The 20,415-nt window shown below is 48.8% G+C and overlaps 1 protein-coding gene across 9 annotated transcripts in view; it reads right to left on the minus strand.

The window, feature by feature from the left end:
- Window positions 1-20,415, minus strand: part of LOC149348194 (BAI1-associated protein 3-like) — a 397,925-nt gene that overhangs the window by 239,559 nt on the left and 137,951 nt on the right. The gene's annotated exons all lie outside the window — the stretch shown is intronic.

The following is a 20,415-nucleotide window of genomic DNA, read 5'->3' on the forward strand; positions in this document are numbered from 1 at the left end:
ACAATAAGACCCCCCTCCACCAGTATCTACTCACCCGCCCCTCCCTACCTCATTTTCTCCTTCTCCAGGAGACCCGGACGGCCCGCAATGTCCCAGGCTACCGCGCCTACCATGCCACTACGGCCACACCACTTGCGTCTATTTATGTACGCAGTGACGTGCTCGTAGAGCAAATTGACATCCCCTCCACCCTCCTTAAATATTTAGTTGGTGTGGTTTATTACCACCCTTCTTCCCGCATCTCACTCGTCCTTTTGTCTTTTTACAACCCCCCTGTCACTTCCTCTTTATTCTCTGCTCTGGGCAAATTCCTTCACTCTCTTTCTTCTACCTCCCATCTCCTCTTTGGTGGTGACTTTAATGCCCCTCACACACTCTGGGGCTACCCACAAACCCTCAAACCCGGCCGCCTCCTCCATTGTCTGGCCCAGGAACGCCACCTCACCCTTCTTAATACTCCTGGCTCTCCTACTCGAGCGGGCACTGCCTCACAACGCCCTACGACACCCGACCTCACTTTCTCTCGGGGTTCACTTTCCTTTCACTGGCAGGTGACAGCCGAAACTCTTCTAAGTGACCACTTTCTCATCCATATCACCACCTCTCTCTCCCACATCCCTCGCTGTCATCCGATTATTCACACTGACTGGCATGCTTTTCGCACTAATCTCGCCTCCGACTCCTTTCAATCCTACGACGACTGGACGTCGCGCATCTCTGCAGCGCTCACGTCCAGTAGCCGTCGCGTTCGCTCTCGTTACCCAATCCAAGACCCAGATCCTCACCTTCTCCGTTTATGGCGTCGCCGTAAACGTCTTCAACGCTCCTTTCGCTCCCAACCACACAATGCCCAACTTTCCTCCCGGATCACTGCTTTGCGGGCCGAGATCGTCGCCCACTGCGCCTCCCTCGAGCACTCTCGTTGGAGTGCTCTTTGTGACCGTCTTGACTCTGCATTGCACTCGCGATCCACATGGTCTCTCTTCAAATCCCTCCTTGGCACTAAGCCTGCCCTTGCTCCCACTCTAGCTAAAGCCCTCACTCAAGGAACTCCCTCCGATGTTTTTGATCAGCTCGCCTCTCTCTATCTCCCGCCCCCTCTGGCACCCTCCTACCCGGTGTACTGCGGTGGACCTAACCCCGATCTGGACCAATCCTTCACTCTCCGGGAGCTCGAATCGGCTCTGGCTGCTAATGCTACACGCTCGGCTCCCGGTGAGGATGCCATTACATACACCACACTTCGCAACCTTCCTGACTGCGCCAAAGAATTCCTCCTTAAAACCTACAATGATGCATGGGACAGCGGCTGCCTGCCCAGCTCCTGGACCTCCTCCCTCATTTCTATGATTCCAAAGCCGGGCAAGCCTCCCTCTCTCTCTAACCTCCGCCCAATCTCCCTGACATCATGTGTTGGTAAGACCCTTGAGCGAATGGCCCTGACTCGCCTCTCTAATTTTCTCGAGACGAGGGAGTTCTTCCCTCATTCTCTCATCGGCTTCCGACGCCACGTCTGTGCACAGGACATGTTTCTGGTTCTCCAGCACACGTTTCTGTCACCTACCCCCACTCAAATTCACGCCCTTGTGACCGTCGATGTTCGCAAAGCCTTCGACGGTGTTTGCCACGACCACATCCTTTCCCAACTCGCCTCCCTAGACTGTGGCTCCCGCATGTACTGTTATATCCGCTCATTCCTCTCTAAACGTGTCGCTCGCTTTCGAGTCGACACCTATCTGTCCGACCCCCACAACCTCACCCGAGGCACTCCTCAAGGTGCGGTTCTCTCTCCTACCCTTTTCAATCTTGCTATGGCCCCTCTCGCCTCCCAGCTAGCTGAAATTCCCGACCTGCATCATATATTTTACGTCGATGACATCACTCTCTGGTGTTCATCTGGATCTCCCGGTCACGTACAGGACACCCTGCAACGTGGCCTAGATCTCATCGACTCCTTTCTCACCACCGCTGGCCTCTCTCCTGCTCCTGAGAAATCCGAGCTTCTCCTTCTCAGCCATTCCTCCTACCAGCGCTCACACAACCACTTCGTCTCTCTCCACCTTTCTGGCTCTCCCATTCCTGTCGTCACACAGTGCAAAGTTCTTGGCTTCCCTTTGCATGCGGCTAAGAATGTGCAATCCCTTCACCGCGCTGTCACCACCTGCCACTCTGTAACTCACCTCCTGCGGCGCGTGGTCACTCGACGCTCAGGTCTCCACGAGGCTCACGCGTGCCGAGTTGCCCACGCGCTGGCCCTCAACAAGGTCTTGTACTTTGCACCCTACGCTTCCTTCACTCAGACTCAACTTAACGCTCTCGAGACTGCTCTTGTGGGCCTCTACAAGGCAGCTCTCAACCTTCCTATCACTACCTCTACCACTAAGCTCTTTGCCACAGGCCTCTTCCATCCTCTTCGTTCTCTTCTCAGTCTCCATCGTGACTCGCAGCTTGCCCGGCTTTCCCTTACCCGTCAGGGTCAGTGGTTATTGACTCAAGCGGGTATCTCGCCCATTCCAATCTCCCCGTTTACCTCTCCTATTCCCACCCCCGCCCCCAATCTTCGTATCCTTCCCCTCCCGACCAACATGTCCCCCGTCCTGCACGCCGGACGTCGTCATGCGGCCGCACAGCACCATTCCCCTCTCTTTGATACCCAGGGTGTAGCTTACACGGATGCCTCCTTCGTGGCTCCTCGAGGTTCCTGCGGCTACGCCCTGTACCATCCACACCTCCCTGCTCCTGAAACCCACACCAGCGGGCCGTATCTACACCCTCCAGACGCATTGTCCCTCGAGGTCCTCGCCATTGCGCATGCCCTCCAGTCATTTTCCCTCCTTCCCTCTCTCCAAGAGTACACAGTCTATTCGGACTCACAAGCCGCTATACACCACATACAGAAACGCACCCTGACCCCTTCTCTCCAACAGGAGGTCGAACGAGCGGTCTCCGCACTGCAGCCTTCCATCGTTTTCCTCCGCTGGGTCCCTGGGCATTCAGGGATTGACGGCAATGAGCTGGCCCATCAGCTCGCCCGCGACACACTTTTCCGGGCACCGTTGATCCCCTGGCCCAAGCCCTCGGAGGACGGTGGGAGACTCACCCTTCGCCGCACCATAAAAGAGGTCTACCTTGAGCTCCGCCTCGACAAACGCCTTTACCCTCCCCCTCATCCATCACTCACGGTGCCGGAGTCTCGCCTTCTTCGGCACATTCAGATGAATGCAGTTATCACCCCGTCCCGCCTCTTCCTCTATCGCTATCGATCGGACCCTTCCTGTCCCAACTGCCCCTGTATCTATGCGGACCTGGCCCATTGCCTATTCTATTGCCCGGCTGCTCAGCAGTCGGGTTCCTTCCCCCCACCCTCTCTATCCATCACCACCTGGCTCGACTGGCTTGGCGCTGAAGGGGAAGAAGAACAGCGGCTTCTGGTCGCCCAGGCGGTCGAAATGCTCGGCCTGTAAATTATGGTTGATTAAAAGTCTTTTACTACTACTACTACTACTATTTATTTTTGCTCCTTTTCTTAATTTTATTGTTTTTTATGTTTATTTCCACATCTTAGTTTTGTTTATTTTCGTATTTTTATTTTTTATTTTCCTTTTCTTGACTTTACTCCTTTTATTTTATTTATGAAGGGCATGAATTCACTAGATGCGCCTTTATTCATGATGGAACCGTGAGCCTTTTAAGCAGTGACGCCGAAAGGCGGACGAATCTGCCGACGCGTCTGTCGACACTCCTGCCGACGCGTCTGCTAACGACAGTATGAGGCATTAAAGGCTTTCGCCTTAAAATTCAGGTAGGGCATGCGAGCAAAGTGAGCACGAGAGGCTCTTTTGTAGGGCCAAGAATTTCACGTGGCGCCTTCTTTCAAATGAAGATGGAGCCATAAATCGACCACCCACCTAAACACACACAAACACACTGGAAGACCGAATTCATGGCCGACCACGTATATGCAAGCTATAGTGGTACATAAAAGCGTAGAAGAAGCGACCACGGACAGCGCACTGCATTATTACGTCTCCATAAATAGCGACGCGCCACCGGACTGCACCTCACGGGACTCTCTACTATCCATCTTCCGCCCACCATCCAAACCTGTGCCTTTTCGCTCCGAATTTTCTGTTCACTTTTTCTGTTCGGCCGTCCTGCGCGCCGCGTCGAAATCGCGCCCACTAATTGGCTCATTAAGACCCGGAGAGTTCGCCGGGCAGTTTTTCAAAGCTTCGTGAAATGAGTGCCTTGCTCTTGAGCCGCTATATAAGCGTCCCCCAGTGCTGCTTGCTCGTTCCGTTTTGTTTTTCTCTCTTTCTTTCCTGCTTTGTTGTTCTTGCTGCCAAGTCTCTAGACCTGCACTCATTTGCATAATGAGACGAAACAAGATAGGCGACGAGTGCAATCACTCTTCGGTACGAACCACGAACACGTCGCTCTTGGTCAGCGTAGTCAAAGCATGTCGTCGAAACTTGCTGGGACGCGCTGTATTAAGCCGACGAAGTGACTACGCGTTCGTCGCTGGTAGTTCTACCGGAATTCTAGGAACGCTCAGCACAGCCCTGGGTTGGTGATGGTCATAATAATAATTAATCTTGATTTCAGGTGGCTAGGCACAACCCAGCACGCATGATTTCATTTCCAGCCTCGTATACAGTTGCACACTAAATCATCATCATCATCATCAGCCTGACTAGACCGCTGCAGGGCAAAGGCCTCTCCCATGTCTCTCCAATTAACCCTGTCCATTGCCAGCTGCGGCCACTGTATTCCCACAGTCTTCTTAATCTCACCTACTCACCTAACTTTCTGCTTCCCCCTGCTGCGCTTGCCTTCTCTTGAATGCACTCCGTTACCCTTAAGAAGGAGGGGTTATCTTGCTTTCGAAATTACATGCCCTGCTCAAGCCCACTTCTTCCTCTTGATTTCGACCTGGATGTCATTAACCCGTGTCTGTTCCCTCACCCACTCTGCCCGCTTCCGGTCTCTTAGCGTTACATTTATCATTTTTCTTTCCATAGCTCTTATCTTATCATTTTACATTTATCACTTTTCTTTACATAGCTCGCTGCGTTGTCCTTAACTTAAGCTGAACCTTTTCAGTTAGCCTCCACGTTTCTGACCCATAGGTGAGTACCGGTAAGATACAGCTGCTATATACTTTTCGCTTGAGGGATGTTATGGCAGAGCTGACACTTATGACAACACTAAGGCTCCGTATCTCACTAAGGTGAAGAGAAAACCATCCTCCCTTTCACCACTTATTGGTGTTTGTGGCGCTGTAAATGTTCTACTACAAGGCCCGAACACAAACCATATGTCCCGAAGGGTTTTAACTAAGACTTCATTAACGCCAGGGAGGAATAAGGAGAGGGAAGGGAGGATATGTACACAGTGTAGCTATCGCTATCACTACCACTTCATCTTCAACCCCATAGGAAAAGGGGGTAGTCTTTAAATTTTTTTTTATACCGCTGATTTCATTCCACGAAAGTGCGAACGCATCTGTGGTCCGCAGCCGCACAGTTAGTACGCGTTAATGCGCACGCCACAACTCCGGAGCGCGCTATATTAATGGCGTCCGCGTTAGCGAGAAAGGCCTGGTCGTTCGCCGTCGCAGTGAGCGCAGAGAGAGAGAGCTAGCTGTCTCCACTAATTAATTTAGGTCACTACACCGAGTTGCCCTGACAAGGTTCGTTATATGCACCGGCCTGGAAGAGCGCACGGAGCCCGCATTTTGGACGAACTTAAATGACGGTTATGACGGAGAAGATGACCACCACAACGACAGCGCAGCAGGTGGAAAGGACTGCAGGGGAGACGAGGGCGAGGGGGCAGTGAGCACGAGCCGATTAGCTCCGAGAATGAAGCGGTCATGCCATTTCTGCGGTCGCTCGCCAGACGACGTCGCGTCGCTGAGCGTTGTAAAGCGTTGTCCACCCACTACACGTTCAGGATTTCGCAGTTCCGCGCGTTCGCTCAGTGCACTATTCTCGCCCAGAGTTCTGAAAAATTCCCCAAGTAATGAATAGATAAAAACGCATGACCAGTCTGCCCTGCTTTCCAACTGACGAGGAAATTACACGAGGCGTGGTCGCTTCGTCCTTGGCCGTTCTGGCAAAATTGCGTCGATTCCTCCGCGCCAGCGACAAGCAAGGCATTCTCGCCTCTTCCAGAGAGATATCAAACCGATCTTAGTTCGTCTCCAGCAGGACTTTGCTGCACCGTATCAACAGCGTGAAATAATGTATTCTTGGTTCAGCACCTGAAACAGAGGAATTGTCCACTCTAAACTATAAAACAAAACAACAGAATTTGCGGTCTACCCGCCGTCGACAGCAGGTGCAGGCATGAAATCGATTGCAGGAAAGGCACACCACATGCTAGGACAGCGCCTGCACTGGTAGGCGCACTCGGGTATAGGCACGGTATACTCTGGCTGCTGAACATGCCAAAGCCTTTGCCCGCTTCTGTTCTTCAAGATGGGCAGCGCGCTTGGTTTGCCTGGCTGCTTTCACTGATTGAGGTGGTGCCGCCTTCAGCTGCTTCTCTTCCAACTGGAAAGCGCACTCGGCGGACCTTGCCGCCTTCGCTGCTTTGCGTGCAACCGCATTCAGTGGCTCCTGCTTTCTTGTGTGTTGTTATGCTTGCTAGCGCGTTCAGTGTTCCTCGTTCACTGACACGCGTTAGCTCTCGCCTTATCTTCTACTTTACTGGCTAGTTCGGCCGCTTTGGCCGCCTTCTCACCTTTGTGTGCGGCTACACAGAATTGGCGACACAGGCGAGTTTTTTTTCATCTCTTGACCGACCCTTCCGGCTCCATTACCTGGCCACGGCGTCAGCACCACTGCCGCCGAGTATTTGAAGGCGCAGAACGAAATGATCAAAGATGGGACGACGACGCTTTCATTGCAGAAATAGAACACACAGTGCAAGACACTGCGTTGATGGCGGAATGGTCTGACGCGTTGAAAAACGAAGCTGCTTTGTTGGCACTGGCTTTGCTTCAGATCCCCATTTGGGATACCAACGGAAAATATGGCACACGTCGGAAAATCCCGGCTTCAGTTTCGGCGTAGGTTTCGCCGAGGTTCCGGGTCTATGTTACTCCTAGTTTGCCAACAGTAACAGCCAAAAAGATATCGCTATTTAAATGTGTAAGATAAAATTAATGCCTCTGCTCCATTATTCTCACGACAAAAGGTTAGTCCAGGGGAGAACTAGCGGAGCATATTCCTGCGTAGTGAGTCTCCGACAAGAATAATGGTTGGTCTTTTAGAGTTCTGACGGCGCATCTAATCCAACATATATAAACCCCTGTAGCCATTTTCATTGTTTTGGGCCTTGAGCGCATTGTTCTCATTAATAAAACTACGATCATTGTCACCCTTTTCATAACGAACTAAAAACAGACAGCGATAGTTTAATCCCCCAATCCCTACCCCGCCGCCGACATTTATCTGATACTAGTGAAACTCCCTGCGGGGCACTTCTATTAAATCGAGCTGCCTGGCAGGGCCATCAAAAAGAGGTTCGCAGACTGTCACGCCACCTGTGGCAACCAGACGAACTGCCCAGCGCAATGTCTACGGGAAAAACCTATGCTTTGAAGTGGACTTTCGCTGCTGGAATGATCAGTGAGCACTGCATCCCTTCCCCTTGGTGCAATTATAGTGCGTACTACTGCACCCAGTAGAGTGACCAACCAAGGGGTACTACACCCACCTGAACATATGGGGTACACCAGAGAGCACCCGCCCCTCGATAACATTTCTTAATGGCCAACAGACTAAGGGAGCCTTCCGTTACGATATAGTACGTCCGCGACAATAGAAGCTCCGTCAATTTCGCACAAAGTGTCGATTGCTTCTCCCGATACAGCTTGAGAAGTGTCTCGGAAAATAAACGCCGAGTAAAATATGTTTTTGGAAGAGACAAATCCACATCCCTTTTGCACAGGAAGTTTCGTCTGCCAGGGATTCGAATACAAATGAAACAGGAGGAAGATTTGACTTCAGTCGCCCTCGGCGGCAGAATGCTCAGTTTCAAGCACCCGGGCTGTAGAAGATCGAGGCCCGCATTGGTCCACGCCCCGGAAAAACAACAAACGAGCACACACACACAGTAAGACGACAAGGTGCGTCAAGGAAACCGTTGTCTTGCATATGTGCCTCTTTCGAGCCGAAGGCTAGTCAGCAAGGAAACGACTATCTGCCAACGCCACTGCACTGTGTGTGCGGTCGCGCGTGCGTGCGTAAGTCGCAAGGAGTGAAAAAATAATGAGAGTACGGTGAGTGAGGACGAATGGAGAGGGTGGTTGAAGGGGTAGACAGGAGAGAACGGGGTAGGTTCTTCCAGCATTGCGCCTCGGCTTTGAGCGATGATAACGAGCCACCGGACTTCTCCACCTCGCCCACCAAAAACCGCAGGTCTTGTAGAAGAAGCCTTCCCGACACAGCGGCGGAGGGTGCATGACGTAGGCAGTGGGGGGGGGGTGGCTCATTAGTCCCGCCGCTGCCTCTGCAAAATCGCTCCTTTGCAACGGCGAAAGAGGGAACGAGCGAGGGAGAGTGAAAGGGCAGTGTAGACTAAAGAGTAGTGAGTGCGTTGTCGTGTCATCGTCGTTGCTTGCGGCCGGTTGAGCAAACTGCGTATACGTCTGTTGTTGGCGTGTACGGGCACGGGAAAAAGAAGGGGAGAGTGAGTGTGTCTGCGGAACGTGAAACACTCGCCCGTGTCGCCCCCCCCCCCCCCCCCCCCCTCTGCATCCTGGCTCTCCCTGCCTGTGGTGGTTGAAACGCAATTAGTTTCAAACCACAGGTGTGGCCCGTAACGAGCTCTGCGGAACAGCGACCCAGCAAAGCGCCCTCTCGCGAGGGTGTGCACGTAGCCGCCGCCAGACGAGTTGCGCAGTCCCGATCAACCCCGTGGGAGAAGATGCTCCGCAGTCGCGCCGTGGCTTGTATGGAGGCGAAGCAGAGCGATAGGAGACGCAACGGCGTGCGAATAACTGACCATGGCCAGCATAATATAACAGCTCTTTTCCAGGAACCTTAATTTCTGCCAGTTCGTATGTCCTACGTTAGTTTGCTTGTTTATCACTGGCACCTGCTAGCTGTGACCGCAGGGTCGATCTTTACTGGGAATTCGGGACAGCTCCTATCCGGCGCCATTAAATCTTGCGGCTTTTGGAAGTTCAGTGGCAGAAGGGGTCTTTTTTTTTTCTTGCAATAAGGAATTATTTTATCCTGCAGTAGATGTATTTAGAATGATGATGATTAACGAGAGGTAACAGGCTCAATTATTAAACAGGATTTCGGTTCTAGGTGAACTCCCCATCAAAGGTAGCGTTGTTTAGGCGCCACACCCAATATATGTTCCGTGAGCATTCAAAGTTTAAAGGAGAGGGCCTACGCTAGCAAGCAACGTGAAGAGCCCTTTTAGGTGGCAAAAAAATGTTTTCTGGAGAAGCCACACATCAAGTCCTTTTATTCTTGACGTTACAATTTCTAATATGAAATTTTTAAAACGCGGAATACTTGCGGCTGGCAACGGAAATCAGTCCCATCTAGAAAACATAGCAATTTCTAGCAGTTACAAATATTTTAAATGAGGTTTCAATTTCCTCTGTTCGATAACCGCAGGACCTCTGATGCCGTGTTTAAAAGCCTTTTCCCATTGAAAACCGCATCAAGTTGCTACGCTTTGCACCAGGCATGTACCTTCGTACATGTACTTGTATGTACATTCCTAGTGCAAAGCGTAGCAACTGTACATGTACATTTGCATGTACATGTACATGTACTCCCAAACAGGCTTCGAACTGCCTTCGAAGTACACAAGATGCGCTGCAACCACGATTCGCTAAGAGCGGTTTTCGTGCACGCCTCTGCCACTGCTGTGTCCGTTTGCACAAAGGCGATAGTAAACGACCCCAGGCGATTCATACTTTACATAATGACAGAATATAAGAAATTACGCTTCCCACAATCTGCGCTTCTCCCCAAGAATTTTTTTGTGCAAACTAAAGGTGACTGCGAGTTTTTCTATACAGCGCACACGCTATTTTGAACTCAGTTTCAGGTGTATTAACTTCCTAAACCCTGAATTTCAATAAGATACTGCTGGCCCTGCAAAATTGGTCTCTCCATAAACCTCGAATTGACCAAAAATATTATCCATGGAACTGTTTTGGGAAACTGCCCGTACACCATTAAAGATCAAGTCATTATCATCGTTATAATTTCCTGGATGGGTGTAAAGACGCAGTCACTGGCCCTATTCCCTTTTAGGCAACAAGACATGCATTCGTTTAAAGCATATGGCTTCATAAATTTATTCACAAATTAGAAAATGAGCATAGCTATTTGTGATATTCATATTTAAATATTTAAATCATCTTGCTCCTATTTAAACGCATATACAATTTAATATGTAGCGCATATCTGTTGTGTTGATTACATATGCATTATTCTTTTCGTACAGAATGAGCTGAATGTTGGTTTGTACCCCGCCATTGTAGATGTTAGTGTATTTCGTGTGTCACTCACAATTTTATCAGAAGTAAGAACCCGTAAGCGGTGATACAAAAATTCAGGGGGCACTTTGACTGTCTAAAGTGCGTAGAGGCGAAAGCGTTTTCCGAACCACTTTCGCTGCTTCTGTGGCACTGGTGGCGTCACATATAATTGAGTACTAATTACTAAGTGATATGACAAATCACTAATTAACAGTTAATTACGGATTAATGCGCGAACACTAATTAACTGCTAATTAATGACGCTTAAGCTTCGCCTTTAGCAGTGGAACGCGACAGCGTGTTGTAGCGCTGCCAGGGAGTCCACGGAACGCCACCAGCCGTTCGGCGCGATGCCTTGCCCTTTGAACGCAACGCTTTTTGAGGAAAGGAAATGGCGCAGTAATTCTCTGTCATCTCGGTGGACACCCGAACCGCACCGTAGAGGAAGTGAGGAAGTGGGAGTGAAAGGAGACAAAGAGGGCCCGTAATGAAGAAAGTGAAAATTGTATATGAGGAAAGGAAATTACGCAGTAACTGTCTCACATATCTCGGTGAACACCTGTCAAAATTCAGGGGGGCAATTTTTTTACTTCAAGTGTGGTCACTGATGTGTGGTTAAGATGTTAAGCTTCGCCTCTAAGAGTGGAACGAGACAGCATCCTGCAACGCTGCCAGGGAGTCCAGAGAACGCCATTGCCCATTCGGTTTTACGCCTCGCTCGTCAGTTTTTTGAGGAAAGGAAATGTATCTGTCTCTCATATCTCGGTGGACACCTAAACCTCGCCGGAAGGGAAGGGAGGAGGATGGGAGTGAGCGGAGACACCGCATTCATTAGACGTGCCTTTGTTCACTCCAAACCATCGAGCTGGCATGGCCGAGTGGATAGGATGCTCGTCTCGCACGCCAAAGACCGGGGTTCGATTCCCGAGCTCGACCAATTTCCTACTCGGTTTTATTTATTTATATGGCTTGACTAGAAAGATAATTAGGCTAATTGGGTAATTAAGCAATTAACTAAGCTCAGTCCCACTGACTTGGAGCATCACTACACGATCCCTTCAGTTGGTTGCATGGTTACTAGCCAAAGTACAATTGGGCCCGTTTGAAATTCGCGCACTGTGACGTCTCGGCCGTTTCGACCAATTGAAAAGCGTGACATTTCTGTCGACAACTGCTGCTTACAACGATGAGGCATTAAAGGCTTTCGCCTTAAAAGAGGGACCCAGCGTCAGAGTCGTTGTGTCATGCTCCTTTTTTCCGTCCATCGCCATCTGCGTGCTAGAATCGTGAATGATTCGAACTTATATCGTCCGAGCTTCCATACTTCAGAAGTGCTTTCTTAGCTCTTTGGGCTCTGCTCCGGGAGTAAACGTTCAGTTCACACTGCGGTATGGCGGCTTCTATCGTTATTCATAATTTACGCTCTTAAAAACATGATTAAAACAACACTATGGGGCACGTGCCAAGCAATGGCACAAAATGTATCTGTGCCTAGCAGGCAGTGCTTGCGGAGTTATGGATGTCACGAATAAAACACTCCTCCGCGTCTCAATTGATTCCAAAAGTAAAAGATGTCTCCTGCAATTCATCTAGAGGTGTACGTATATATCCGTGAATAAAGAAACGAACGAGTCAGCTAGCCAGCCCGCCTCCACTGAGTCAGTCAGTCCAGTTAGCCAGTCAGTCCGGTCAGTCAGTCTGTCAGTCAGTCAGTCCAGTCAGTCAGTCCAGTCAGTCAGTCAGTCAGTCAGTCAGTCCAGTCAGTCAGTCAGTCCAGTCAGTCAGTCCAGTCAGTCAGTCTGTCAGTCAGTCAGTCCGTCCAGTCAGTCAGTCAGTCCAGTCAGTCAGTCAGTCAGTCAGTCAGTCTGACAGTCAGTCAGTCAGTCAGTCAGTCCAGTCAGTCAGTCAGTCAGTCAGTAAGTCAGTCTGTCAGTCAGTCTGTCAGTCAGTCAGTCCAGTTAGTCAGTCAGTCCAGTTAGTCAGTCAGTCAGTCCAGTCAGTCATCCAGTCAGTCAGTCAGTCAGTCAGTCCAGTCAGTCAGTCAGTCAGTCCAGTCAGCCAGTCAGTCAGTCAGTCAGTCAGTCCGTCCAGTCAGTCAGTCAATCAGTATGTCAGTCTGTCAGTCAGTCAGTATGTCAGTCAGTCAGTCAGCCCAGTCAGTCAGTCAGTATGTCAGTCTGTCAGTCTGTCAGTCAGCCCAGTCAGTCAGTCAGTCAGTCCAGTCAGTCAGTCAGTCAGTCCAGTCAGTCAGTCAGTCAGTCAGTCCAGTCAGTCAGTCCAGTCAGTCAGTCAGTCAGTCAGTCAGTCAGTCAGTCAGTCAATTGACCAATCAGTCAATAAGTATTTCGCTCTATGTGCTTATATAACCCACCTTATATTCCAGGAGATGGGCCAACAGCTGAGCACGCAGAACGAACAAATCGACAGGCTGACCGTCAGCGCCACCTCCAGCGAGGAGCGACTTCGCCAGGCCAACCAGCGCGCCGGAGAGATACTTCGTGACGCTTAGCCAACAGCCCCTGGTCGGCTAAACGCACGCGTATAATGCGCAGCTCATCATAGCAAAGACCAGGAGCAGCCAGCTCGCTCCATACGGAGCGCATACCGCTGTCGCGTGTGAACCTTACCAACCACATCGCTTTCGGAACACAGACGCTGTTCTTTCAGCTCACGTCCAGGCGTCTGCTGCACAGACAGCGCCCGTGCGATGACGCCTTTAATTTTTGCGATAGGCTGTCGGCAACATAAGCATCTGTCACAATCACTATTTCTCCTTGTCTTTTGCTATCTCAAGAATTTTTCTTTTCGAAACGAGAGGTAATTGTTTTTATTTCAGTGTCACCAATACGCCGGAACAAGTCTTTTTACCTTCAAGTTGGCATTATTCATACGTCGAGCGATGAGGATGTGAATGGCTGGCCTTACTATACCTAGCCTAACTACACCTACATACCTACGTTTGTTCTCCATTTTGAATTACTCCAATCCCAATAAACATTTTCTAACAAAGCAGATTCTGTTGGTCTCAGCAGACAGAGCAACGGTACTCTCTTTCTTTAGATGATCGCCTGTACTTCGACAAATATGGACAGTGTACTACTTGTAGCAAAGCCCTCTAAAGCCCTTTTGTTGTGTTGTTTTACCCTGCGGTTCTTCCTGCTCCTCACCGGTCATTGTTCGTAGCCTACGCGAACCTACGCATGACATATACTTCTGACTCGTCCTTTTACGGACTAACAGCGTGGTTGTGAACCCAGCCTGCTTTGACTCCCCATTTTCACCGCTTTCTTGGCTTTGTACTAAGACAATTGCGGTGTGCTGCATCCGGTCTTGACGCAATGGGCTTACCAGACACATCGTAGTTTGTAGAGATAACTAAACAACGAAAAGCAACGAGCCCTTCATTGAGCAATGCTTTCCTACCGCTGACACTGGTAAAGGCGCCGTTTATATTTCTCAAGTTGTTTTCGTCTTGATATAAAACGAAATGTTGAAGCTCGGGCGCAGAACGACTAGGAGGACTTTCTCCCGACATTTCAGTGTACCAGCTTTCAAACGAAGATTCTTTTGGACACGACCAGACAACGCAACAGCGAGAAAACATGACGACGAAGGACGAGCGTAAACCAGGAACTCTGACCTTCAACCCGACTTTTGCCCGCGCAAATCCGTTCTAGACACTAGGTAGCGCCGAACAGACCATGCGTAGAAAAAAAAAACAAACCGGAGGCTGTAAGACTGCGAACGCCCAAAAAAATGCGGCAAAGAAGCGAAGGGTAGCTGCATATTTAATCCCTCCCTGTGTTCTACATTTTTCCTGGGTGACTATTTATTCATTTATTTATTTACATTTATTCATTTATTTATTTACATTTATTTATTTATTTATTTATTTATTTATTTACAAAATATTTCAGCCCGAAGGCCGAGCAGAGTAGGCCAGATAACAGCTTAGGGCAAAACTGTTCTAAAGAATAAAAACAAACACAAAGAATCTAACATCCACATGAAGAACATGGAGGCGGCCAGAGGTAACAAAGGTAGTTTGAAAAAAGGCATTTTCGGAGAAGATTAAGGCATAGGCAGCCATATGCAAATAAAAACATTTTTATGAGACAGCCGAGTATGAGAACGACGAAGGCAATGAAAGAACCGGCGAGTAGGAAACATACGAAGAATTTCGGCTGTAGTACATGCCAGGGAAAAAAATGTTAAGGAACAAAGGAATATTACTCAGATGACAGGTAACTAGCCTTCTTCAGAATCTGCAACATCACGCGCAGCAAAGACGTGAGATGGTAAGGTGTTCCACTAAGCTGTAGTGCGCACAAAGAAAAAAATCGAAACAGTGGTTTAGCTCAGCTATGCCACGGTATACGTAGCAAGAGGTACGGTATGTATCCCTGGTTACGTCTAGTTTTTTTGCTTATCGTCATGGCTACGTTGAGACATTAACGATGAGACATGCGGTGAAGGCGGCACGTGTAATTCAACTTTACTGACTGCCAGAAAGACGGCCCGGTAATCCGTAAAGTAACACGCGGCCGCGTAAAGTAACACGTCACAGCTGAGCGGTTGTGACGTCACTCGGCTTCTCGCGCACGCGCACAAGTGGCGCCGAAGGCCCACGGTGAAACGGCGAGACTGCGGGTGATGTAGCTCTCGCTACAAGAATTTTAGAGAGATCCATAGGGGCAGACTACGGCGTAAGGCTGTGGCCATGACTGTACCTATAGTAGGTCTGGTTAAGCGTGGGCTCAGGTAGTCACCTGAGATGAAACTACACTGTTGATGGTAAAGTGAGAAAACAAATTTTATCCTAGCGCGTACTCTTCTTTTTTCCAAGGGCAGAATATTGCTTGCGGCCATGAGTTCGGACGGTTAAACGCGCCTTTCGTAACTGTTGAAAATTAAACGGATTGCTTTTGTTTGTACCATCTCCACGTAATGTCTTTTTTTTTTCAAAATTGGATCCCACTATGCCCTCGGATATTCAAGCTTACGTTTTATAACAGTTTTGTAAGCTTATAGCTTTACGAGCTGTGGGGCAAGTTTTAATTTGAGTCAGAGAAAGCCAAGTGACCTTGAAGCAGCAGCAGACATTGTGTCGTTCTGATGGGTCCAGCTGAACTGTTATTGAAAGTCACGCATAGGTGCTTATAATTATCGACCTCCTTTAAACTCTGATGGTTCAGCGTATAGGTGAACTGGTACGTTTTAAGCATGAAATGCTTTTAGCTCCCGTTGTCGGCAGTGTGGTGACGTCACGCCGAGACCGAGAGCCATCATCCGGGCACTGAAATCCACTCATCCGGGCACTGAATTCCAGTCATCCGGGCACTGAAATCCACTCATCCGGGCACTGAATTCCAGTCATCCGGGCTCTGAAACGAGAACATCCGGGCACCGTACGAGACGACGAGATTTAACGAGACTCTCTAAGCCCTCCTACGCGACCGGCATGCAAGCGCCGGTTGGTCTGCACACGAGACAAAAAATAACTGCTGCCAGTGCCTTCTCAATGTTTATCAAGATATCAGTGGAGCTGTGGGTTTGATAATGCACGGAATTATAATTTCCGATTTCTAATAACGCGTGCAAAAAGCACATAAATGCCACGTTACACTTCGTTGTCATACGTGATCCGGGGGAGAAGCGCTGCGTTCAAAGGGCAAGGCATCGCGCCGAACGGGTGGTGGCGTTCCTCCCTTCCTTTACGGTGCGGTTCGGGTGTCCACCGAGATGGTAGAGAATTACTGCGCCATTTCCTTTCAAAAACCTTGCGTTCAAATGGCAAGGCATCGCGCTGAACGGGTGGTGGCGTTCCTCCCTTCCTGTACGGTGCGGTTCGGGTGTCCACCGAGATGACATTAGGCCCGTAAACATTTCATGCTTACTCTACTCTCGTTTACGGGAGAGGCAGAGATTTTTTTTTTGTTCGCGACTGGGAGAAGGAAATTTGATCTCTGTTAGTTCTTAATAATTATTCCACGCTTCAATCTGCATGTGCATTAAGGTTTGGTCAAAAGCTTTTGTTATCATGGTGACTATTGATAGTCTTCTTCTTCAAAAAAAACATTCATCTGAAAATACCCTAATGTTTATACCAGCAGTGTCATCGGCCGTAAAGATGTCGTTGAAGAGGACAGCATCAAGGACGCTCCCTTGGAGCACCCCCCGAGGATACCGGCAGAACGCTATAGGAGCAGCCCTAAATTTACTTGAACAAGCAATTATCGACTTGAAAGATGTGAATATACCCAGTTAAAGAGTTCACCCAGAAGGCCAATGTGACTACGCTCTGCAGTGGGCGTAGTCATTGCAGGCTGATGATGATGATGATGGTAGTGATGGTGATGATGATCAGTTCTCACTTATCCATTGATGAAGCAAACTCACGAATCGCAGCCACGAACCGTGTAGTGGCTGATAAGCCTCTTCTGAATCCGTTTTGGAAAGGTGAAAGGATTTTCTGTTCCTCGAGGTACGAGACAACATAGTCTGATGTGATGCGTTCAATAATTAGTTTACACATACTGGAAGTAAGCGAGATAGGCCTGCAATTCCCAACATTTAAACAATCACTTATCTTAAACATCAGGACCACTTGAGCCAAACTCCACTCATTTGGAAGAACGCATTCGGTGATTATGACAAACGGGAAAGGTTGGATGAAAGCGCGCAGAGATAGTCGATTGCTTTCTTCCTAAGCTCCAGGGAAGACTCAATGATGCAGTTATCTGCTCGAACTATCCCGGCTGTGGCGTTAACAAAACCTAAAAAAAAAACGCAGTTCACGACGCCCACGAAGCAGCTTCGGAAAGCGAAAACCTATGTCACTTGTCTTATCTCGGGCACCGCTATTGTTACTGACATAAGATAGGTTAAAATTAGGTTAAAAAGAAAGGAAAGCCGTTAACCGTCCCCCTCTGGGAAGACACAAAAACCGCAGAACGAGGAAGGTATGCAAGGCGTGAAAAGGGTGATAGAAAGGTTCAGGTAAATTAACGCCTACTCTATTTCATGGCCAACCACATCACCCGCTTTCGTAATGGGAGCGCGTTGGAAGCCCCGGCTTTGTTTCTACACCGTGATGGGGAGCCACTAACGGAGAGCGGTTGTTGATTGCACAGCTAGATGATGCGCGGGTGTTTTCGGTTACTACACGCTACGCCAACAGCGGCGACAGCTCCGTATATCCTGTTGGGAGATCTCTATTTGTGATTTTTTATCTGAAATAAAACTTCCCCCCAAAACTACACCTCTTCAATGCTAAACTCACAAACTCGACAGCCCTTCTGCCTCGTTTGTTTACGCCAAAGAAACCGCAAGGTACAGTCTTTGTCAAAAGAAACCAGGCTCCATGGTTTGCTTCTCATTCGTATAACAGAGCCCTCACAGCTGCCTTAAAGGTCAAAAAGTTCTTTGAAGGTGAGAACAGGGGTTGTTCTTACCAAACAGAAATTTAGAGCTTGAGGGCTGGCATAATAGGTTTAATATACAACTGAGAAGAAAAACGTGTAGCCTGGTTACTTATGACAAAGACTGTACGTACTCCTCCTAATACCTGACCTGCACTAACGATTCATTTACCGACCTCTCTCAAAGGAAGACATCAAGAAAAAACATGAACACGTGCCCACAGACCTTGTAATCGAACACCTGGTCATAACCCCGAAATCAAAGCCCACCACGTTGCGATCCCGTTTCTGCCCGTAAATCCCTAATGAGAAAAGCGACGGCCTCTCCCTCAGCGTCATTCCCTTCCGGCCAGAAGGGCCTCTTCGCTATTTACTCAAGCCGACATGTTTGCGCGCCCCAGGTTTCTTTTTTTTTTTTTCTTCTTCAATCTCAGAGCCGCACACAAGGCTGAAGCAGCACGCTCCAATGACGACGACGGGCTTGCATTGGAGCGAGAACAGGTCGTCGACGACGGCCGCTGTAGTCGCCGGGCTTAACAAAGCGAAGGCTGGAGTTTGACGGGAAAGGCGGATGCAAGGGGGAAGGTTACTCCTGAAGCACGCCTCTGTTTACATCGCTATATAGTCTCCGGTTTCCTACCGGCCCGAACCCGGTGTTCAGTGGGGCCCTCCATGCAGGAACGAGGCGCAAGTATTCTATCGCACCCACCTCCTCCCCCAAAACCTCTCGACCTCGCCCTCCGTCATTGTGAGCGCCCGTGGTTTCGAGTTTCGCGCATTTAAATAGGTCGCTACCTTTTTGCCAGCCCAGGCTACAACGGGTGTTCTATTTGTGTCTTGTTGGTATCGAAAGCGTTCATGCATTTGACGAAGGCAGGGCGAATTTAATATGTTTACATTTTTCGTTTTACGCGCGTTCGCTTCTAAAGTGCTTCTAATGCGCAAGATTACCAGGAGGCCGTGCCCAGTGTTTCACAGAACAGCCATGGAAACGCATGTCATTGTGAATAACAAGATAATAGCAATAATAATAATAATAATAATAATAATAATAATGATAATAATAATAATAATAGTGGCAGCAGTAATAATAATAATAGTTTGTTGATGTTATCCATTATATAATCCGAGAATTTACCAAGGCTTCAGTGGGCTGGACGACACGGCTTGACAGGTGGCAATAGATGGATTGTCAAAGGGAAATGGAGAGAAAAGACAACCCAACAAAACATACAGGGCTTTGCAATACTTCGATGCAGCTAACACCAAATCAATCATGATTAAATCAAGTTGAAATTAAGTTAATCATTCAATGAAGTTATTTAAATAATTGCAACTTGTCGTAACAGTTTATTTGGCACGTATCACGGTCACTTTGGGACAAAGAAACCACGGGCCAAAGAATTGACTTTAAAAGATTATTTTTTTTAGATTTCTTCGCACTTATTCTCTCACCCCTTTCCATTGACTTCGTCGAAACCAACATCCCATTCCGAATATCTCTCGCCTCCCTGCATCGCATGAACGCGTGCGCCAGGACATCTTGTAAAATAGGTTGGAAAGTGTGTACGTGACCACCAACTGCTTGTCAGCGATTTTGCATTCCTGGGCTTAAGCCCACAATTTTGTTTTGAATACTGGAAAACCACCTACGCCGGAGGTTCGCCAACCGCCGCTAGGGCTGATCACCTGCCAACACTGTACTTAACAGCAACAAACTCTCCAATAGCACGCAGTAATCTCCATTTCAACGGAACACAAAGCGGACTATGTTAAAACTTTTCCAGAAACCCTATAGAACGGACGTCACTGCGATGTCACGAAGCGGCGATAAAACCCGCCAGCCACCAACACTGGCTGCCCGGGAAACTGATTTGTCAGCGCTTTCTGTCTCTTTTTATCTACGCTTTCCTTCCCTTGGTTGCACCGTATCTCCAGGATCTATATCAAGCGAAATGCAGCAGCTGCGATTTTGGTGCCTTGAATATCTGACTCATGCAGTGTTTTTAATCCTTAATTGTTCCAAACGCCAGCACGTGGGAACAATGAGGCTTTGTGATAACTGCCCGCCCTCGACAGCATTGATCGAGCCCGTGCATTACATTGTCCCCTTTGCAAAGGGCACGAGTCGAGGAGACTGAATGCGAAAAATTGTTCCCGCTACGCGCGCGATAAGCCGCGGTCCAGCTTTGGTGATTTCATCAGCTGACCGTAGTGCAGTGTGATACCTCATATTTCGCTTCATGACGTCAAACGGCTGCTATGATATTCAAGGCATTGATATGATAGTCTGAATCACTTTTTTTTTATTAATGCGAATCGCTGCAACAGCGATCGCTCGGTGCAAAAAGGCGGCGTGCCGTCTCCCGCGGATTTTGCTATTCGACAACCTTTAGGAATTTTTGAAGTGCGAAAAAAAAACTGAAAGGAGTGCCGCTGCAGCCAGCTATTGAACTGGTACTGAACAGTAGCCAG

The sequence above is a fragment of the Amblyomma mixtum genome, chromosome 4 (genome assembly GCF_055824585.1).
Source record: "Amblyomma mixtum isolate Tamu chromosome 4, ASM5582458v1, whole genome shotgun sequence".
Taxonomy (NCBI): Eukaryota; Metazoa; Arthropoda; class Arachnida; order Ixodida; family Ixodidae; genus Amblyomma; species Amblyomma mixtum.